The sequence below is a fragment of the Falco rusticolus genome, chromosome 11, assembly GCF_015220075.1.
Source record: "Falco rusticolus isolate bFalRus1 chromosome 11, bFalRus1.pri, whole genome shotgun sequence".
Classification (NCBI taxonomy): domain Eukaryota; kingdom Metazoa; phylum Chordata; class Aves; order Falconiformes; family Falconidae; genus Falco; species Falco rusticolus.
Genome location: NC_051197.1, coordinates 33846569 through 33860065, shown reverse-complemented (window position 1 = coordinate 33860065; position 13497 = coordinate 33846569).

The window sequence follows — 13497 nt, the reverse complement described above, 5'->3', positions numbered from 1 at the left end:
GGCAGATTTTGATAAAAGACGAAAGAGTGGCAAAGAAAACTACACCCCTGCCAATAACTACTTTGTATTTTGCCATCACAAACAGCCCTTGGGATTCAGTGTGTCTGTAGGACTGATATCCAGTTCTGATGGTGTGTGTAGAAATAAAGATGAAACTGTAAGGTACAGAAAGATTTTCAGCAACAGATGGGTTTTCTTGTGTGGAGCAAATATGGAAGTTGATTCTGCAGTTATTATTCATACATTAGAAAGTAGAATAGCAAAATATTTACCTTGCAGTATGCTTAGATGCCACCATACAGGCTAAATACTATGAAGAACAACTGTATTTTTCTTTTTCTCTGAAGAACTATTTAAGTCAGAAGAGGACTAAAAAGTGTTTTAATTTCAGCACTTGTACCTTGTGTCATCATCTGTATCTCTGAGAGTCTTCCCAGATAATTTAAAGGCCATTTTAGAAAAATGAAAAAGAAAAGGAGATTAAAAGAAAAAAATAAAAGGAGTCTTAAAGTTCAAGAAAATAGAGAACAGTTATCTAGGATGAATCACTGAGCCTGTTACGTATTTGATATATTGCCATTAGTTTCAGTGAATAGAATAAATCTCATTTGCACCTTCTCTTTCCCCTATGGCTGTAGCTAATTTATCCTCTCTCCCTAAACACTGCTCTGACAAAACATAAAATTAAACAGCTGTGCATGCCAGAGTTTCATGTACTGTGTAAGAGTTGCTGCTGAGCTTTGCATATTCCATGACTTGTTCTAGTTTCATTATTTAGAGCGGGTGAAGAGGGTGATCCATTAGAGGAAGAGAAACTGCTAACCGCTATTAGACATCAGTCACTTTTATCACACAGTGGTATTAATATCATTTGCTCAGCAAAAGATCATGGCATCAGCTGCACAAATGCGCCTTGCTTCGAACAGTATTTGAACTTACCAATGATTTTTCTCACATTATGGCTATATGATCTGTTGGGCCTTTTTTGGCAGTGATGCTGTAATATATGCTTTACTGTTTTCATCCAGTTAGCATGCAGTTAAACCAGATACCATTGGGAATACTTCCCCTAACATTAATGGGCTTTGGATTATGACCATACAAACCAATTTTATCCCATACAAATTTACCAGGATTTTTCTAGGCTTGTGGAGGGCTTCTAAACAGTTAGGTGGATTGGATTTCTGTTCCTGAGTTGTATTTTTTATAATCCCACGGACACAGAATCTCTAACCTTGTGGCCTAAAGCTAAGCTTTTAAATACATAATTTACTGCTTACAGGAATAAAAGTAATTGTAGATATAGGTTGTGTTCCGTACTTAAATATAGAGTGTAACCGGAAGATACATACTAACAGGTAAAAGTTAATAAAGATTTTTTTAGCTCTTTAAACATTGTGTATTTTCCAACAGTACATAAAAAACCAGAGTGGATTTTCATATAGCACTGTAAGTTCTATTTATGGCTTAGCTTGTTTGAACCTGCGGAGTTTACGTATACTCAGTGAAAACAATGAAGATGCTTTATTAAATACCATGATTATTTTAAATTAATTTCTTATAAGTTTCTTCTTCTATCTATCCAGGTGATTTAATTAAGAACAAATAACACACACATTTATGTGACTTTCTTCTGCACTCATGCTTTCCAATTGGAAATGAAATGTGCCTTTAAAATTTGATGCCCAGTATGCATTTTGCAATTTGTTTGTTCACAGCTAAGATTTGACCTTTCTATTATGAAACTAACATAATTATGCCACATGTGTCTTCTAAAAAAAAAAATAAGTCACACTATTAAACACTTAGGTATATAGCATGTTGTGATCAAATTAATTTTAAGTGAAATATCTACTTTTAACATTTTTATTAAAGAATTCTAGAATGGAAAATTTCTTTTAAGTTATATCATTGACTGGACCCTGCTTTTTTAGAATTCCACATCTTTTTAAAGGTACAAAATTAGGCCTTTTTGATCATATAGAGAAGCTGAAACATGATTTCAATAATGCCGTACTACTTTCTCTTTCTGTAATATCACTAGACTGACAAAACCTGGTCTTAAAAGCATATATTTCATAAGATGAGATTGTATTTCCAGATCATCTTTTTGAGTGCAATGTAGGAGTAACCTTTGAATTTGAGTCAAATTTTGGTTAGCTGTGTTTCCCTCCCCAAAAGGAAGTCTTGTGTAGTATTGAAGTGACCTTACGTCACATACTTTTCTTCTCCTCCTAGTCAAGCTAAGAATATTCTGTGGCCAAAGTGAACAAGGAGTTTCAAGTTATCTTTGCATTGAGACAAAAGGAGATTGACCACTGTACTGAGCTCACCAGAGAGGCAATGGTGTGTTCGTACCTAGCACAGTTATATTTCTACTATTTGAACGTGTCAGGCTATACCAACATTTGAGAACACTAAAACATTACCAGAGATGCATTTTTATGTACATCTCACCATTATAATTTTAAGAGGCAGGTCAGAGAGAAGTCCTTAATCCCTGCCACAAAATATTATTATGACAAACCAGTTTCCAGCAAAAGAAATATCTGTAGTCACAATTCTCAATAAGAATTTTCAACATAATTTGCCTCCCCAGGTGGCTCCAGGCCTCATGAGCAAATAAGCATGGCCCTACAGAGACATTAACTGCTTGAAAATTTTATCTATAAATTAGTATAATTGCTTTTTAAAATTATTAATTTTATGGAAGACTTTAGGAGAGTTGGGAATTTAACATCCAAGTTCTAGCTGGAGGTTATTTGGGTTGCAAAATTAAAAAAAACCTTTCCTTGGAAAATACTAACATACATTTGACATCAGTGTTTAATTATAGAATTCACATATTTTAATTACAGAACAGAATGCATTTCCATAACAACAATTCATTTCTGTTGTATTCAGATGATTGTATGTATTGGCACAGCTGAATTTTTCAGACAACAAAATTGTTACCCAATTAACACAAATTTCCATGTATACTTAAATTAAAGTGAGAAAATAGGAATCTTAGAGTTTTTGAAGATTTCTTTAAAATCGACCTGTGCAGGATAAAATAAATAGCTTAAATTTTAGAATTACTTTCATAATAACCAGCACACTTACATGTAAGTCTGTAAGTTGTTCCCTGAAGAGAAATATAACTGTTTTTTTGCAAAGTGAGTGAAAAATCTTTCATACTCCAAGAATTTTGTGGAAACTTAATATATGTAATTTGCTTCTGGTTTGATTGATTGTTAGCTTCACAATACTCCTAATAACCCACTCACAAAAGTAAAACTACATATGTTTGGCTATACATACACACAACCTGAAAGGTCAGAGGTTGTTTCTGCTAAAATTTAAGACTACACTAAACAAGCAATTGTCAAGTGAATCACAACGAGAGTCACATCAATTAAGAATAAGTGCTAAGTTGTTGGTCCTATAGTTGCAGCATGGTCCCCCAGGCCTCACACAACAATGATATTGTCTTTTGGAAAAAATAACTTGTATTTTTTTTTTTTTCTTGTGGTAGATAAACAGCTGTTCAGTGGGAATTGGAAAGAAAATAAGGCTTCATTATTTTTTCTTTATTGTTAATCTACTCGTAAATGCTACAATTAAATGTTTTCTTTGAAATATAAATTCATATTCACTTCTGGCCTACGTGTGCACCATTATGCGCTTGACTCAGTCTACAGCCTGTGGTGGATTTCAACCCACACTGTTCAGAATAAAGGTGTTGCTGGACAAATTACCAATGGCCAAACACTGTAGGTACACCTTAAGGCCTAGATAGACTGAAAATGTCTGCTTGTAATAAAGGAAAATTAAGAATTTGCCATTGCAGGTTTTAACTAAGTGCATTTATTTTAAACAAAATATCTCTGTTCCTTTTTTTGTTACAATTTTTATATGTTACCCTATGTTCAAAAGTTTGTTACAGGGAAAAAGCGAGCAAATCAACTATAACAGAGCTAAAATTCTACTACAAGCCCAATCAATGTTTTAAAAGCTTTAAATTCCAAATCACATACTTAATACAGAGAAGTTTCACTAGGACTACAGTTAGAATTGTTAAACAGAAAATTCCTAGTACCTACCCCTTTCTTCTGTTGTTCTGGTCAATTTTCTATGGCCTAGTAATGATAAAAAAGTGTATTTACTAGGCTACAGTAAATTCAGTCAAATCCGCAAGAACATTTAGGAGTGGCAAGTCACTCAAGACCATAAAAAAGCCAAAATTTTGTCCATTTTTTTCACGGTACTACTTGACATAGTGTTCAGACTGGATCCCTTAAAGCTCTCTCCCATTTTTTCATTTATTTCTTTTCCCTGTCCTGCCTTTTGAAGTAAAACTTGCTTTTGTCATTCTTATATGTATTTATGTTTAGCTCATATCCAGGGAGTTCTTTGATTCCCTTGCCTTTGTCATAGTTTCCTTTATATAATGTTTCTTCAAAAGGCAGCTACTGGCCAGTGTCGCCACAGGACCTTTCTCCATTATTGTTCAGTAGTCTTGGGAATCCACAACAGAGGCCCCAGTTGACTGGAAGCTGGCAAACCTTGTCCCAGTTTTCAAGACAGGAAAGAACAAAGACCCTGGTAATTACAGGCCTGTCAGTTTCACTTCAGTGCCTGGTGAAATTATGGAGAAAATTATTCTGGGAGTTCATGAAAAACACTTGAGAGTCATTGGTCATAGCCACCATGGGTTCATGAGGGAAAAGTCCTCCTTAACTAACTTAATTTCCTTTAATTACAAGGTCACCCATCTAGTTGACCAAGGGAAGCCAGTAGATGTGGTGAATTTGGATTTTAGCCAAGCTTTTGATACCATCTCCCACAGTATCCTTCTAGACAAAATGTCCAGCACACAGCTAGAGAATATGTTGGCTGGTAGGTTGGGCTCAAAAACTTATAGTAGATGGAGTTACATCAGGCTGGTAGCCAGTCTCCTGTGGGATTCCTCAGGGCTTAATTTTAAGTTCAGTGTTCTTTAATGTTTTTACAAATTATCTGGGCGCAGGTATCAAATGTACATTAATAAATTTGCCAATGATACTAAACTAGGAGGAGCTGAAGACTCCCTTGAGGGTAAAGCGACCTTACAGATTGATCTGGATAGTCTAGACAGCTGAGCAATCACCAGCCGTATGAAATTTAACAAGAGAAAACACTGGATTCTGAACCTGGGATGGAGTGATCCTGGTTTTATATATATATGTACTGGGGGATGAGAAGCTGGAGAGCAGCCCCACTGAAAGAGGTCTGGGGGTTTGGGTTGATGGCAAGTTGAATACGAGTCAGTGTGCCATGGCAGCCATGAACAGACAACTGTGTCCTGGGGTGCAAGCACAGCAGAGCTAGCCAGTCAAGGGAGGAGACTGTCCCACTCTACACTGTACTGGCACAGCCCCACCTTGAGTACCGTGTGCAGTCTTGGTATAGGAAGGACATCATACTATTGGAATGTACCCAGAGGAGGGCAACCAAGATGGTGAAAGGTCTCCAGGGCAAGATTTGAGGAGTGGCTGAGGTCACTTAATCTGCTCAGCTTGGAGAAGGCTGAGAAGTGACCTCATCACAGTCTCAGCTTCCTCAAGCAGGGCAGTGGAGGGAGAGGTGCTGATCTCTTTGTTGACTAACAATAAGGGCATGTGGCAGTGGAGTGAAACTGCATCAGGGGAGGTTCAGACTGGACATTAAGAAAAGGTTCTTCACTGAGAGGGTGGTTAGTAACTGGAACAGGGTCCCCAGGGAAGTGGTCATGGCACCAAGCCACTCATTTTGAGGAACATCTGGATGATGTTCTTAGAAATATGGGTTAGTTTTAGGTAGTCCTATGAGGAGCAGGGAGTTGGACTTTATGATCTTTATGGGTCCCTTCCAACTCAAGATATTCTATGATTTCTAGACTGAATTTCTTAAATGAGAAGGTTGGTATAGAATAAAGACAGCTCAGTGGCCAAGAAGCTTCCTTGCATCTGAGACTGGAGTTATGTTGTCCATCTTAAGGGACTGATATGTGCAAATCTGTAGTCCTAGTTAGCTCCTAGGGTGACTATATGCAATTCAGAATTATTTAGCTCAAACATCTGCTTTTTCATATGTGAACTCAATGAAAGCAGCACTTTTTATCATTAAAAGCCAGTGACTGTTATCAGAGGTTAATTTATTATTGGTTTCTGTAGTGGAGAAGGAGTATTAGGGACTTTTTTCTGAGTAAGTACTTCCCTTTATTTTCTTTTCCCTCACCCCTTACTGTGCAAATAAATGAACAGTAAATACAGGTGACAGTTGTTCAATGATACAAGGCACAACAAAGAGTAAACTGAATTCCTCCTTTGGATCTTCTCTGGTTTGCTGAATTAATTGGTCAAGAGATTTGAGCTCACTGTGCCCTGTTTTCCAAAAGGCAGTAAAAATGACTTTTTTAGAAGGTCCATTTAGAACTAAAAATGAAAATCACCATGTAGTTTAGATGATTAAGAATAATAATTTATTACTACTACTGATCATAAGTTCTTTTATTTATAGCTCTTTATATAGGTTTTTATTTGTGCTTAATCTTTTATGGTATAAAAAAATGTTGTGTTGGCAATTAAGTAGATTGAATATGAGAAAACAAGACATCTACCTGATAAGCTACATCACTGAACTTCTTTGCATACAAATATACAGCAATAGAAGTTTAGTTTAAATAAGCTGTCTCCACAAGTAACCTTCTACAAAGTACACTCATTATTAAAGCAAACTGCTGCGTGAACTTTGATAATTTTACATCACCTAAATAAATGTTTTATAGTCTTGTGCTAGCACAAGACATCATTAATACCAGGATGTGGAAATTGTATCATAACTAATCACAGAAATGCTTATGTTGCATATGGTATGAATGATCAGCATGGCATAGTACTATTGAGTTCATTTGAATAAGGAAATCTGAATTATATATGCATGTTCATGAGTATTCCACTATACTTTTTGAAGTAATTATTTGCTATAAACATGGAAACATTGGAAAAGTTTTAAATTTTTTAATTTTCTTGTATTTCAAAGCACTTGCCTAACCATTATCCATACACGTCTTCTCAATGAGTTATAAACATCCTCAGCTGTTTTATTCTGTACTCTTTTTTTGACACTTGAATTTTTGAGCAGCTCTGAAAGATGGAATAAGGAATATGAATCTGCTTCCTCAATTTTAAGATGAGACATATGGACATGAAGTTATAGCATGGATAAACTCCCAAATAAGTATCTGCTGGTCTTGGAGGTTGTATACACAAGAAATTCTTAGTGTTCGTATTGGTATTTCCTTACAGGTAATATTTTGACCTGTGACCTTGACATTTATAATATTTATAGAGATAGATGCACACAATGCAATTGCAGAGTTACCTGCAGCTGTAGAAACAGTTGAGGAATTCTTCAGAGGTAAGGAGAATAAAACAGCTAATCGTTGTGCAATCTATAATTTATATTTTCAGCTAATACAAAAGTAGAACATGTAAATGTTTCTAGATCTGTATAAAATCATCTTTCATAATTAAAATATTTCTTTCTGACGACCTATGGTACCTGTGACTAATAACCTAAGCATTTGACAGGACTAAATAAGAAGTGTTACATGCAGAATGGAGCCAACAAAAATGCTGTACTTTCACTGAAAAAAAATAAAGATCTGTAGTACAAAAAGAACTTTCTATTTTACCTGAAAAAGTTGTTCTACCTTAGGTGTGCTATTTAAGACCCGTCCATACACATGACACAAAATTCCAATCTCTGTTAGGGTACAGCTCTGTCATATTCTATATTTGTGTTTTCATGACCAAGGCATACACACACAGGCTGCATCCCTCCCACCTCATCCATTATGATCTCCTCTCCCTTTTTTTTTCCCCTCCCTTGGAAATTCTATCAATTAAACTTAAAAAAAATCAGAATCAACAATGAAAATGTTAAGAGACAAATTAATGGTAAACCAGGGAAGATGGGAAAACAGTATGTATCTTACCAAAATACGTCATCTCTATTCACCCATTTCATAATTCCTGCCTCAAGTAAATCTATTGATTTCTTGGAGGATTTTCCTATGAGGGGAGAACCAATTAGAATCTCTAATTTCAATTGTTTTATTGTAGTGTAAATAAAGCAGTTGCTCTGTTTCCATTCTCACTCTGACAGTCTGATGTACATTATCAAATTAAGTGCTCTCTTCTATGAATCACACAGAGGATGTCCAAGCATATTCCTGTGACAGTAAGTAATACCTGGCATTTATCTAACTTTTCCTCAGTTTCAAAGCACATCATAAATATCTACATTGTTAACTCCAAAGCAATTAATTATTTTTATTCTTCTCAGTTTACAGATAAGCAAAGGCAGATTAGCCTTCTCATTCAGCCTCTGTTGAAGTCCCTGGGAGGAAACCTATCACAATTAGAAATACATCTGGCTGCACATATCTGCCTGGTCAGTTCAGTACAGAAGACTAAGAAATAATCCTACATATTAGTCCACAAGCCACCCTTTTCCTCTAATCTTCCAAAGCTTCCAAATATTGAGATCAAAATTTCCCTCTAAGGTAAATTTATCTTTTCTTCTTGGGTGTCACTCTGGCCATTCAGATATTAACAGAGGTTCTGCAGGAAAAAAACATGGCAAAGAAAACAGGTCCTAAAATTCTTTTGGCAGCGCTACTTAAATTGTGTCATTCTCTTTTAGGCTTTTCTGAAATTAATGCTAAATTAAAGCTAAATTAAATTACAGCATTGTCTTTCTCTAGATGGATGACCTCCCCCAAAGTAGTCACTGGGGCTCAAGTTTTGATACCTGATACTAGGAGTTATTGAGTCTGTATGATTCTCAGCTTTCCTAAGGCAAGACAATTGACTTTTTAACCTTTATTTTTGTCTCCAATTGGTTTAGGTAATTGAAGTCTCTGGAGCCTTGAACAAACTCATGATGACTAGAACCAATAATTAGCATATGACCCCCTCTTCTACAGCCTCTAAAAAGCATGTTTTATTTATGTGAATGTTATTCAGATAAGCAGATCACATGCGATGTAAACTATGAGAGTAAAGTTAAGCATGCACATAAAAGTGTTTCAGCCTTCGATCAGGAATCAGAAGAAAAAAGCACAATCTATTCTTTTAAAATGGAAAGACTTCACCTACTATGCCATATGTGAACCAGCTCACTTGGCAAATATAATTTGAACATAATTTCTAGTTGCTCGGAGTGAACATTTTGCTGAGATAGATGGGAAGTGCTGATATTTCTCTAAATATAGTTTTCAGCCTGTCAGAAGGAACAGAAATGTATTGGCCTATGAAACTTTACTTGCTGTATTGTTATCAAATTTTATAACCAGAATGTATAAGCTAACTAACAAATACTGTATGGACATATGGTTTTGTTTAACAATTTGCACATCTTGAGATACAGAATGCACAGATTATTTTGACTCAGGATACCCCATGCAAAGAGCTATTAAGAATGATAACCGAAGTAACTGCTGCTTAGGACAAGGCAACTTGGAGAACAGTTACATCCTGGAAAGCTGGCAACACAAGATTGTTGCAATCAAGGCATCTGATACTTGTTGAACAAATAGCCAATGATGTGTTCTTAAGTGACCTTCATGACAATACTAAAAATCACACCCCTTACACCAGGTAACCCAGCCCCCAAAAAAAACTCTTCCTCAATGAGCCTGCGTAGTTAAATAAGATTGTGTAACCATCAAGTAGTTTACTATCCAATCAGTGTCAGAAGGTTGGAAGTTAAATACATGAATATTCATGTAATTTGGCATAAATCCAATCGTGGAAACTACCAAGGTGTGCTAGATCACCTAGCCCCCAGACTTATGGTCTCTGTATTAAAGGCAAGATCTTTTATTCTTAGACTTTGATTGAGCAAACTGCATAACGAACTCACTTTTGAGATGCCAATATATTTGGGAGTCTTCTTTGCAACGAAAAATATTTTAATTCAGAGAGATAACTTTTTGATGTGTAATAAATTTGGTCACAAACAATTCAAAGAACTCTGGAACAGAACTCTGGTTAGAAGAGGACTTGCAGGCTTACCATACGGTATACACAGAAGTAAGTACAGTGAGAAATCTGTATCATCCTCTTATCATGTACATGTATCATATTATGCATAAATGTAACGTAACATTGGAAGCCAGGATTTTTTTTTAAAGCAGTTTGAATTCTCTTTGAAGTAGAAAATACATACTAGCTAAATTTTTTTAAATTTTCAAATTTAGATTCTTTTTAGATTATAATTCAGGAAATTATATATTAGTTACTAAGTGGATTCATATACCAAGGGAAAAAAAATCTGGTCTTTCATCACATTCCTAACCCATATTTAACAGTAAGTTTTAATAACTCTTCCCAAATAAAACCTTTTAAAAGATCCTTTAACTGAGGTGTCATGAAATGTCTAAAAAGGTATACCTTGCACAACACTTTTCAGCTGTGCTAGTCCTCTAGTATTTGAGCTTTTCAAAACAAAATACTTGTGCGAATATTTCTTGATACTACTAAGTTACATCCTTTCTCAGAAAAATCTGACAGTTGCCAAATTTTGCAGTAGATATTAAGTATTGATAAAAAACCTGGAAGTAGAAGACACTTATCTTAAGGAGACATTTTCTTTTTTGAGAGTGATTCTTTTGATTCTTTATTACGATTGGATAGCCATTGTCAATTGAGATTCTGACTGACTGACTGCATAGCTACCCTGAAAATATCACAAACTGGTCAATCAGTATGTTTCCCCAATTACGTCACTGTATCTGTTCTAGCTAGTGCTCTTCTTGCAACTCATTCTACTAATTAATGAAGGATGAAATGTACTAATTGGAAACCCTGACAAGAAATTTATGCAATGTAAGCAAGCAGAAATTTGGCTATACCCATTTTAGACTCCTTAGAAGTCAATTCAGTTTGGGTAGTCTTCAATTCCACTGAAGCCAATGTATTTGCTTACATTATCCTCCAAGTCTGTAAGTTATAAAAATATCTGAAATATCAAGTATTGGTTTTAAACCATGCCTGGAGGAAAAATCATAAAGTTCCAGCCTTTGCAATTCATGTTTTGAGGTTTTTCATTGAGCTGTTAAGTATCTAGTTACAAGTGTCTTGAGTAAAAGCCAATTAAAAAAAAATAAGAATTTGTGTTTAGTGCAGTATGTGGTTAATCCTAGTGACCCATACTAAAAGATGTCAAAAATTTGCATCATGTGAAAGAAAGAGTGGAAAAATATGAAAAACATGTATGAGAGTTAAAGAATAAAATTCTTCCAATTGCTATTTGCTGAATTTGAGAAAGCATCAGAGGAAATTTTTGTAGACTCTTTTTTAATTTATTTCATACTCTTGGGCATTGGGTACTGAACTAAGTGAATTTTACTCTCAACTAGCCTGCCATTCTTCTTTCTCTTTGTCAAGTCTATAGTCTCTTACTAACCAAATCTGTTACAGGAAGGATGTGAGTAAGCAAATCTGCAAATAGACACTCTTGTGTTAAAATTTGTGTTGTTAAAATTAAACTGGTATGCAAAAAACCCTATTTTAAGCAGTTACTGTGCAGCAGAGAATATCGTGTTAGTTCATTAACAACAGTATTCTACGTACAATTATTCTTGTAAAAATAACATAATAAAAGTTTAGGACGTAAGAGGTTGAAACATTTTCTGTTACATTGTGTTTCAGCATCTTTAATAACAAAAACAATGGTATTTGCACTCAGTCAGAGGAGATGGAGGCTCAAATAGGGAAGTTCACGCACACACAAAAAATTAGCAAGTGAAAATACATGCCTAAAATAAACTTGTAACACTGAGGAGCTGCTTAAAGAACCTGAGAAATAGCATAAATAATTTCACTAACTCCTATACGTGTTATAGTTGGTTCACAGAGAGGAACAGAATTGGAAGACTGCGTGCTTAGAAAAATGGCCAATTACTGTTAACTTTAATTCTGCCTCACTGGGTTCACCTCACTAAACGGTCCCCGTTCTCTCTCAACACAATAGTTGTCAGTTGTCCACAATTAATTTCCAGGGTTAAATAAAGAGATAGACACACCAGCTAGGGAACACTGAGGGAAGAGAGGAAAAAAATGCAGGATATGGGACAAGGTAACAGACGATCTTTCCCAAGGAGAACATTAAGAAGAGTAACACTTCTGAGGCTCCAAGCAAGCAAACAAAAAGATCCGAGTTAATTTCTTCAATATAAAATTGACTTTATTCTTTTCCTTTGAAGGTTAATGATTAGTAGATTTTTTTTTTCCCCACTAGAAGAAAAATATACAAAGCCCCTTCAGATTTTGGGTTCTCTTTCAACATTTTTCTTTTAGATAGGCACTTGAAAACATTTAAAGACATGCTTTTCACAATTCAGCCACATTTACGCAGGACTATATTAGGGCACCCTTAGATTATTGTATAAGGAACCCAGCGGAGATATTATTGTTTATCATTACATGAAAGACTTCATGTAGATGTGATTGCTAGGCAGAGGTCACCGGAGGGGAAGACCAGGTGTAAAGAAATGAGGTAATTTGAGAGTGACAAACAAATGTCATTGGGAAGCAGTACCATGGGGGTGGGGGGAAGAAGAGGGAAAAGGTTCAGTGGTGTGTGTGCTTCCTGAGCTTGAACATACAACCTCTGTTAAGAGGGAATAAAAATACCCTGTGATTGAATTTATAAACAAGAAGAGGAGGACCCATACCCAGCTCACTGACTTCAGCTGAACTTTAACTGCAACAGAGGATAATACCCAAGACCACCAAGTACCTACAGGGAAATTAATCTTTAACCCTAACCAAACCAATAGTCCACAAACTGATAAGAGAGGCTTTGAGCCAATTTTTCATTAGCACTGCTCTCATCCTGCTGAATCTGCAGAGCACAGCTTAACGAAGCTCCCAAGGATCCCTTTGAGGTTTAATTTCCTTTCTCAAGGTGGCAGCTCCTTCTCCCTGCTGTACTGGGCAACTTCACTTTACACACAGGCAGAATCCCTCAATCCTCTTTGAGGGATGCCTCCACCGGCACTTCTGTGATAAGACTGCTCCCAAGCAAAAGCCACCTCTCCGACAACTCAGCGTGAGCAAACATTCAGAAAAATCCTCCCCACTCCCAATTACATACCCACAATACCAAGACGACTGTCAGATTTAGACAATGCCTTCCCAAGCAGGACAAGGAGGAAAAATGCCCTGTAATGCTAGAAGCTTTGCTCAAGCGAGAAGACTTTTAAACAAAATATTTTTCACTTCACTCCCACTTTCTCTGCAGCCCCATGAGGACAGTCAGAGTACTTAAGCAGAATGGGGATGTGTTTGTACCATCATTCTGCCCCTGTGGATCTTGCATTTTTGTGTTGTGCCCTTTAAGAAAAGAGAACTATCATGCTTTCTGTGTCAACACATTTATACAGTTCCACCCATTTTATTTTACTTTTAAGCTTCTAATTAT